This window comes from Crocuta crocuta, unplaced genomic scaffold, assembly GCF_008692635.1.
Source record: "Crocuta crocuta isolate KB4526 unplaced genomic scaffold, BGI_CrCroc_1.0 scaffold26, whole genome shotgun sequence".
Lineage (NCBI taxonomy): Eukaryota > Metazoa > Chordata > Mammalia > Carnivora > Hyaenidae > Crocuta > Crocuta crocuta.
The window spans coordinates 7,118,058-7,128,136 of NW_027532249.1; positions in this window are offsets into that span (position 1 = coordinate 7,118,058).

The window sequence follows — 10,079 nt, forward strand, 5'->3', positions numbered from 1 at the left end:
GAGCTGTCCCCATACCCCCCCAGTCCCCAAACCCCACTCACTTCCTTTTGGTTACATTCCCCCTGCCTCTGGGTGAGTCTGGGTCACTTGGCCAAATACCGGCTACCAGAAGGTGGGAGGGAAAGAGTTTCTCCCTTAAGCTTTCACAATTAGCAGTAAGTTCTGGGTTCTAGCAATGAGGAACTTATCCCTAGGGAATAAGCCCTAGTGGGCTATAAAAAGAAGACAGGCCACCCATTCTTCCATTTTTGTCAAATTGGGTATCGCCAAGTTTAAAAGGAGTCTCTAGTTTTTTATCCTTCATCAATGACTTTCCCCTGTCTGTAGTGGTTAGGGAGTATGCAACACACACAGCTCACTGTGACAGAATAAGTGACCACTAATGACCCCGGGACTGGAATTCAGGCCTCTGAAAGGCCCACCCACTCCATTGGAGAACAGACTAAGAGGTCGCCCAAGGGGAGGGGTGAGTGAGAGTTTCAGCACCAAGGACAGAGGGAAAGAGTCTGCAGAAAGGAAAGACTTAAAGAAGGCAATCATATCCCCATGGAAAAGAAAGGGAATGTTGTTTTGTTTGAACACACTTTGGGGGTGCAAAAGAAAATATCAAACTGTGAATAAATGCTAATTGTAGAATGACTACTGGCACCCTGTGCAGACAGCTTCTTGGAATCCCTAGTAGCTATGAGATAAGCATCATTAAGTTGCCCAAAATGTTGGGTATGCTCCCCTAACCTGTTCATAGCCTTTGCTCACATTTACTTTTGAGCTATGTTAATTGGGGTGTGGGATTCAACTTGAAAGGCCTAATTTTAATTGCACTTGCATTATTGGATTATTGGTGGGGTGGACACTTGTTTCATTCAGGTTAGAGATGAGGAGAAAGTGGATGTGGAGGGTGAGGACAGGAAGGTGACTTGAGGACACAGGCAGCTCATCATGCAGCATAAGGTAGTTTTCTCTTGGTCAAGAGTGCCTAGGCATTGAAACACTGTCCTGTACACCAGAACCAGAAGAGTCACTGGCTTGAGATGAGAATGGCTTGCTGGGGCAGTAACACCCCACAGTCCTGACCTTTGGAGTTGGTTGTGAGAGCAGTAAGGCAGATGGGTTTGATTACGGCACTTCATAGTCCTGTGATTCCAGGAACTGTTTAATGTAATTACTCGTAAAATAATGTTACAGCCAATTGCAGCCATGAAAAATTAGAATTTACCATTTATGTTTTCACATATATGCCTACAATCAAAGCCTCACATTAACTGTCTACTGTAAATTTCCTGCAGGTTCACCTCTAATAATCTGAAAGTGTAGTCAGGCTAAACTCCACACTGCATGGGAGGCACATTTTTTTCAAAATCAAGATGGCTGCCAGGAAAGTAATTAGATTATCATCAGTAGTGCAGCCTTGGACCAGTTGTTATTGGTCCAGTTATGATTTCTTTTTGCAAAAAGGAGGCTGGGAGCCCAGATGAATCTGAGAGTGGGTTTCTGGGTCCCACACAGCTCTCGGATGAGTATACCTTGGCAGTCTAGTTACAGGGAGATAGCAGAAGTAAGACAATTCCAGAAGTCATAGGACTCTACTCAACATCAGCTCGGTGTTACAAGCCTTGGGACTGCTGAATCTAGAATTAACCTAGGAAACCAGTGTAGCCATCTGCTCAATGAATTTGAGCAGGACAGCTTTGATGTTTATTCAGAATGGTGGCAGAGGATTCATCTACAATAATGTTTATGCTGTCAGAGGTAAGAAGAGGGGGTTTTAACAGTCTAAATGTGAGGACCCCATGGATTATTACTGTAACTGGTTCTTGCAGAAGGACAAAGTCTTCCAATTAGATATAGACCAAATTAATGGAAGTCTGAGACAAAATTAGGTATTTTCTTCCTGCAAAGATGAAACTAAGTGGAGACTTGCAAGTTATTAATCATTAAACACAACCCCAAGCCTATAAGAATGACTCCATAGAAAGCCTGGTTGAAAACTTTTTTTTCTGTGAGCTTTCATTATAAGTGAAATTACTTTTTTCGCTGCTCAGCTGTGTGCCTGCTGCCTATCAGCAAGGAGTGTTTTAGTATTAAAACTTCTGCAAAGCCTTGAGTGGCTTTCTAGGTTAATCTTTTATCATAACTTCCTTCCTTCTTTTCTTGGGAGTACTTCCTCCAAGATTCCAAGGGAGGAGAGGAGAAAAGCTCACCCTTCACCTTCATTGGACTATCCAGANCTACTCAACATCAGCTCGGTGTTACAAGCCTTGGGACTGCTGAATCTAGAATTAACCTAGGAAACCAGTATAGCCATCTGCTCAATTCATCAAATTTATCTGCTCAATGAATTTGAGCAGGACAGCTTTGATGTTTATTCAGAATGGTGGCAGAGGATTCATCTACAATAATGTTTATGCTGTCAGAGGTAAGAAGAGGGGGTTTTAACAGTCTAAATGTGAGGACCCCATGGATTATTACTGTAACTGGTTCTTGCAGAAGGACAAAGTCTTCCAATTAGATATAGACCAAATTAATGGAAGTCTGAGACAAAATTAGGTATTTTCTTCCTGCAAAGACGAAACTAAGTGGAGACTTGCAAGTTATTAATCATTAAACACAACCCCAAGCCTATAAGAATGACTCCATAGAAAGCCTGGTTGAAAACTTTTTTTTCTGTGAGCTTTCATTATAAGTGAAATTACTTTTTTCGCTGCTCAGCTGTGTGCCTGCTGCCTATCAGCAAGGAGTGTTTTAGTATTAAAACTTCTGCAAAGCCTTGAGTGGCTTTCTAGGTTAATCTTTTATCATAACTTCCTTCCTTCTTTTCTTGGGAGTACTTCCTCCAAGATTCCAAGGGAGGAGAGGAGAAAAGCTCACCCTTCACCTTCATTGGACTATCCAGACCAGTCCAGTAGGGTTTTATCATCCTGGATTTGAAAATGCCAGGATGCCTCATAGAATTAGCCAGTTGTCTGGGAGATGGACACAACTATGTATGCTCTGCTGATACGTAACAGGATCAGGATTTCAAACATCCCCATCCATTACTCTCCTGTTACATCACCAGCTCCTCTGGTGGCCCCTTCCCCACATGCAGGTAAGCATATTATAATGAATCATCCCCACATCCTAAATCTATATCAGTGTCCCCATCCATTTAAACATGGCCCTATTATCCCTTAGTTTTTGAAAGTGAGGGAAACCAGTGGCAGGTATGGGAACCCTGATTTTGATAGAGCTGTCTCTGGCAGAGACAGATGTGTTTACACTACGCTAGCATAGGAGAAATTGATTTAGTCCATTCATCTCTGATTGTACATGTCCATTCTCAATTATAGGGAAGGGAAAATATGACTTATTGTTACTTATTTACTTAAGATCCCTTTATCTCACTGCTTAAGCACTGAACACTGGGAATAAGCTGCTTAAGAAGTTATACTAAAGCTGCCAGATCAAGGATACTAATTCCAGGGTCTATTGTTGTGCCAGATGTCTCCTGCTCAAAGCAAATACTGATCACAATTATGGAGGAGGCCACGTTCAAGTGGAATAGGAATGATGGTATGGACGTTCATCAAGTGCGACTATCATAGGTGCACTTTCAGAATAAGACTAACTTCTTACTTCTGTGCCATGGGCCAACGAATCATAGAGCAGTTGTAATATTTTAGTCTTCCATTTTTCTTTGTTCGGTTCTTTTATTTCACAAAATTTTGAATTTTTTCGTTCTCTGACATGGTCTTATAGATTTAGATTTAGATTAATAAGTTACTCTTTGTAAACAAATCTTAATTTCCAAGATTCAAGTGCGTTAGTGGGTTACTCATTACAATAGTATTGACAGAATGCTATTAAAATAAATTCTTAAATACTTTTGATGACTGATAAACCAAATCATTGATAAGAAACCATTGCATTATGTTCAATAATTGCTGTTATAATCGAATAGTTTAGTATTATGTTATCTACTCCTACATAACAATGTTACTACAAACTTAGCAGCTTAAAACAACACATATGTATTACCCCTGTTTCTGTGGCTCAGGAATCTGGACACACTCAGCTGGATCCGCTGTATAAGGTATCTCACAAGGCTGTAATCAAGATGTCAGCCAGGGTTCGAGTGTCATCTGAAGCTGGATCGGGGAGGAATCCACTTCCAACCTCATATGATTATTGGCAGGCTGCCAGTTTCTTATAGGCTCTTGGATCTAAAGCTTCAGTTCTTTCCTGCCCATGTTCCTTACCTTGTGGATCCCTTCACATAGAAGCTTATTTCAGAGGAATCAAGGGAAAGAGCATATTTGCAAGACAGAAGTTACAATCCTTTGTGATATAATCTTCACCATCTTTGCTGTTATTTATTGTTGAGAAGCAAGTCATAGGTCCTACTTATACTTATGGAAAAGGGATTACACACAGACAAGAAGGCCAGTAGGGGAGGATAACTGGGAAGCTGTCTTAGAGTCTGTCCACCATGAAAATATTGAGAAACAATGAAAGATTTGATCTCTTTAGGAAATCCCCCTTTAAATGTTTAGGTCAAAACCATAATGGGGTGGGGGGTTAAAAGACATATTGGTGGCAGCAGCTCAAAATAAAATTTTGCTGCAGGACTAAGAAATCAGTAAATATATAGATCTATTAATCAAAGGGAAGAAATAGGAAGAGAGATTAATAAGTTACTCTTTGTAAAAAAAAAAATAACAATAATAAGGACAAAGCAAGCCAGAGAAATTGTATTCAACATATTTTTATTGAGCATCTAATATAACTTGAACTCTGGTTATGTGCTGTGGTGAGTGAGGAGATTGCAAGAGTACAAAAAAAGATGAAAATAAATAATACAGGGGCTTTTTTTCTCAAGCTGCTTATAACAATAGCAAGCATTTATATTGATTTTATCCTAAGCCAGGCACAATTCTAATAATGTTACATGGATTATCTAATTTGAGTCTCAAAACAACCCTATAAAGCCCCAAACAACCCCAAAAAGCGCACCTATCATTCCCATGAAGAAGAGAAAACTAAGGCACAGGGAGGTTAGTAATTTTCCCAAGGGCACAGACCCAGTAAATGAGGTAGTGGGACACCAAAATCCACGATTTGCACCAAGGGTCACCATAGGCCAGATTTGAAAAGCTGCTTGCTTTTATAAATTAGAACATAGACATGCTCATTTTATTACATGTCCATGACTGCTTTCACATTATAATGGCAGAGTTGAGAAGTTGTCTCTATCACCTGCAATGCCTAAAATATTTACTACCTGGCCCTTTAGAGAAAAAAATGCCCATCCATGCTACAAGCCACTAGAGCATAATACCTCTTTGGTGAGAGACAGGCATATCATGTACCCAATATCCCAAGATACAAGAAGAACTATGAACTACGTACAGGTACAAAGAAAGCGGAATCATGTCACTGTGTCGCTCCTGAACACAATAGTGGGGAGGGGGTCATGGGAGGATGGGGTGCAGTTTAAGGTTCTCAGGCCACAAAACTCATGTAATTTCCTTAAAAAGTTGAAATAAGAACAGCATAGGGAAAAACTAAAGGTATGATACAGCTAGATTCGATAGTTTTAGGAAAAAAGAGAAATAGGAAGAAAGATATATATCCTACCTACACTGTTTATAAATAACTATTAATAAAGTAGTAAAATCTAATTAACTGTCTTGTCTAAAAAGCCAGTTTCACTTCTCAACTTCAACACTCATACGTAAGGTAGTTTCTAGCAACAGAATCAAGCAAATATCAGGAAGAGATCACACGAAGTCTGAGAGTCCTGTTTGCGTTACAAATGTGAAACTGTCCTTTGATTCCAAAAAAGCCTATGAAGACATTAGAACTAAGCTCATTGACAACTGGAAACCAGAATATTCATCATCATGGCATTCCTCTGTACCTGCTTCATTAAATTTCTTTAATTCTCTCTCCTGACTGGATTTTTCATATTTTTTTCATCATTTAGCTAACTCTTACCAAGGGGTTCAGCAACGGAAGGGACTTATTAAAGACATTTAAAACTGGGTGAATATTTGCTTTGATCTCTTGTTAATCTTGGTGACTTACTGATGGTAACAATTGCACTGTTATGTATGACATCACATTCCACTGGTGGGTGTTCTGGGCCTCAGACGAAATAACCACCCTCCAGTGGGCTTTCCTGGAAAATGTACCTATTTCTCTTATGGTAAACATCACACAGATATAAAACCAAAAACAGAAAATTTAATAAGATAAAGACATGTTTGGTCATCTCTAGAGCCTCAGAAATAGTTCAGGGTTTCATAAGCAGTGCGTGGCATAGCATAGGCACATCCAAAGGATTGATAGGCATTCCACAACTCCAAGATTTCCCTTGCTGATCATAGCTTGAAGTTTCACTGCTTGCTGAATTGTTATTACACAATTCCTGCCTTTTCAGCCTATTTTGCTGTCACTTATGTTCTTCTAGTTTTAATTCTGATTTTGTGTTTTTGGCAAAATAGAAGTTAAATGGGGTTGAAGGTATTTGGAGTCAACTGAAGTCAACTGCTGTTAAATATGTATGAAGGTTATAGGATCAGAGCCTCACTTGCCAGAGGAAAAAAAAATCTCTTATTTTGCACATTTTCTGCCCACAGGCATTTTTAAAGAGGCTCCTCAGCATGCCCAAGCTTCGTCTCAGCGATGTTCCATTCCATTTCTAGTCACACACTTTTTGTTCCTTAAATATCATCCCATTTCCAGAGAGAAGTTCATTATGCCTAAAACTTTAGGTACCCTTTCTGACAAGGCAGATGCTAATTGAATTATATAAGTTCGGCATTCTCACCTGCTTCTTAATCTTTCAGGATTTCTGCCTATCTCACTTTATTTATTTTTTTTAATGTTTTTTTTTTATTTATTTCTAAGAGAGAGAGAGNGCAGATGCTAATTGAATTATATAAGTTCGGCATTCTCACCTGCTTCTTAATCTTTCAGGATTTCTGTCTATCTCACTTTATTTATTTTTTTTAATGTTTTTTTTTATTTATTTCTAAGAGAGAGAGAGAGAGAGACAGCATGAGCAGGGGAGGGTCAGAGAGAGAGGGAGTCACAGACTGAAACAGGCTCCAGGCTCTGAGCTGGCAGTCAGCACAGAGCCCGACGCGGGGCTCGAACCCACGAACCGCGAGATCATGACCTGAGCGAAAGTCGGACGCTTAACCGACTAAGCCACCCAGGCGCCCCTGTCTATCTCACTTTAAAATGAGGAAACCATTGGGTTTACCCAGGAGGCTGGCATTTAATTCCTTATTATAATCGTGTCCCCCAAGAACTAGATGAAAGCCGGAGTCAGAAGAGTGACTGACTGACCCATTCAGCTAAACACTTCAATTTTCTTCCAAGAAATGAGATATTAATGGTCTGTAGAAGGTGTTAAATACAGACCTTCTCCACTAGAAACAGAAGGCTAGGTTTTCTTTCATTTGCATTTATTTCTCCCTTCCATGGAAAAGCCTAACTTTAATATCAAGAAAACTCCTACAAATGAAAAAAAACTATCAGGCGTACCATAAAGCATCAGAAGATGAATCAGAGGGCCAGGCAAGGGTGAAAATGAAATAAATCACCACAAAGGGGCACCATCTTGGCATCCTAGTCAGGGTGGTCCCTTCCCAGGGTGCATGCTTACTCATCCTGTAGGGTCCTGGTTTCCCCAAGACTAAAGTTAGAGTCATCACAATTTCTCTTCATCTGCCAGACCTTATTAGAATATACAAGCAAGAAAATTCTCTTTTGTTAATCTACCAAAGTTTTGGACACTTATATTTGATGTCATATTATATTATAATATTATATTTCAAAATAGTAATTTTTCTCCCCATTTCTCCCCATGTGCTCCTTTCTCTGGGGGGTGGTGGGAGTGGATGTCTCCTTATGAGAGGATTAAACATCTCTGTCACATTGATATCCTGTTACTTGCTTTGAAGAAGAAATGATGTGTGCTCCTTCTGAGGAGAAGCTTCAAGGGCCATCTCATGGCTCTGCTATGCTCTCATTTCCCTCTGCCAAGAGATTACAAATGCTGGAATAGGAACTGCTACAAATTTCTGGGACCCAGGTAAGGAAGATATGCAGCTGACTTAAAACAAGAATATAATATGAGCAGGAAATAAACCTTTATTGTTGTCAGCTGCTGAAAGTCTGGGAATGTTTGTTACTGCAGTATAACTGAGCCTGAACTGACTGATACATATTATTTGGAAAATTCTAAAGTCTTTTAATAAGTCCAGCAGAAGTCTAACTTAGAGCATTCATATTGGCTTCATCCTACACACTTTATTAAGTATCATCTCTTCTTAACAACTCCTATATATGTTCATTTAATCAGTTGTTCAACAAGCGTATCTTATTTCTAAAATGTTTGCTATGGATCTTGTATTCTGCTAAAAAAAAAAAAAAAAACTTTGAACAAAAAGGTATAGTGTATGCCAATGGGAGCACACAATCTAAAGAGGAAGATGGATGTGAAACAACCACACAAATAAATACAAAATTACTAATTGTGCAACTAATATGAAAGAAAAATAAAGGGTCCAGCAAGAGAGAATAACAGGGCATCTGAGTTAGATTAGGCAGTCAAGGAAGTTTGTTCTGTGGATCAAAAGCTGAGACCTAAAGGATGAGTAGGAGTTAGGCAGGGCACAAGTGCCCCAGGCAGAGAGAACAGACATCCTGATGCTGTGCAGTGAGAAGGAAATGAATATTTGAGGAATAGAAAGAAGGCCAACATTGTTGGAGCTTTGCAAGTGATGGGGGAGAAGAAAAGTCAAAGGTGGAAGGATAGGCAAGATCAAGAAAGACCCTAGAAGTTGGGGAGCCACGTGCCCCAGCTTGCCCCAGACAGTCCCAATGCATACTGCTGTGGCCAGCAGTAAGACCCCGCTTTCTCCATCACAGTGCCTCTACATGGATGACAAGTTATATATCCACCTTGCATATCAGACATTGTAAAGATTTAGAGTTTATGTCAAGAGCAAGGGAGGAAAGAAAGTCAATCAGATGTAATATTTTATTTATTTTTATTTTTTTTATTTTTTTTTTTCTAGGAGAGAGAGAGAGAGACAGAATGAGCAGGGGGAGGGTCAGAGAGAGAGGGAGTCACAGACTCCGAAACAGGCTCCAGGCTCTGAGCTGGCAGTCAGCACAGAGCCCGATGCAGGGCTCGAACCCACGAACCGCGAGATCATGACCCAAGCGAAAGTCGGACGCTTAACCGGCTAAGCCACCCAGGCGCCCCAGTCAGATGTAATATTTTAAAAAGAAAACTGGATTGCTGTATAGAAGATGTCAAGAGTGAAGAAACAGAGACCGGTGTGAAGGCTACAGACATGAACCAGGAAAAAGGTAGTGTGGAGATGAGAGTCATCAAAATATATGAGATGTATTTTTAACGGCAAACCGCCACTAAATTGTATCATTTTCTTTCTTGCTGACCCCAGGGGCATGAGGTGCACCTCCTCAGAGGTAAAACCATCAACTTTTGTTGTTTTCTAGATTGTCTCTAAGCCAAATCCCACTACCTGTACCTTCAATTTATCTGCACCATATGAAAAGGAAACTGATGGCTTTGCATATCAGATGAATACTTTATTTTCTAGGGACCATTTTGGCTGCTTGCATCTCTATGTCCTCCTTTTTCTCTCATTCCACTTCTTCCCTTGGCTTCGTCTTCTTCCTCTGCATCAAATTCCTTTCCAAATTCCTTTCTCCCTCTCTTCTGTACTTCCCTCTTCTCCTCTTAGAAAATAAGGACAAAATAAGAAATATTTTCTTTTTTAAAAACATTTTTTAATGTTTATTTTTTTTGAGAGAGAGGCAGACTGCAAGTGGGGGAGCGGCAGAGAAAGAGAGAAAGACACAGAATTGGAAGCAGGCTCCAGGCTCTGAGCTGTCAGCACAGAGCTCAACGTGGGGCTCTCATCCACAGCTTGTGAGATCATGACTTGAGCCGAAGTCGGTTGCTTACCCCTAAGCCACTAGGCACCCCAGGAAATATTTTCTAAATAGAAGATCAAGGGATATGTATTTATTATGTTAATAGTGCATTTTTTATT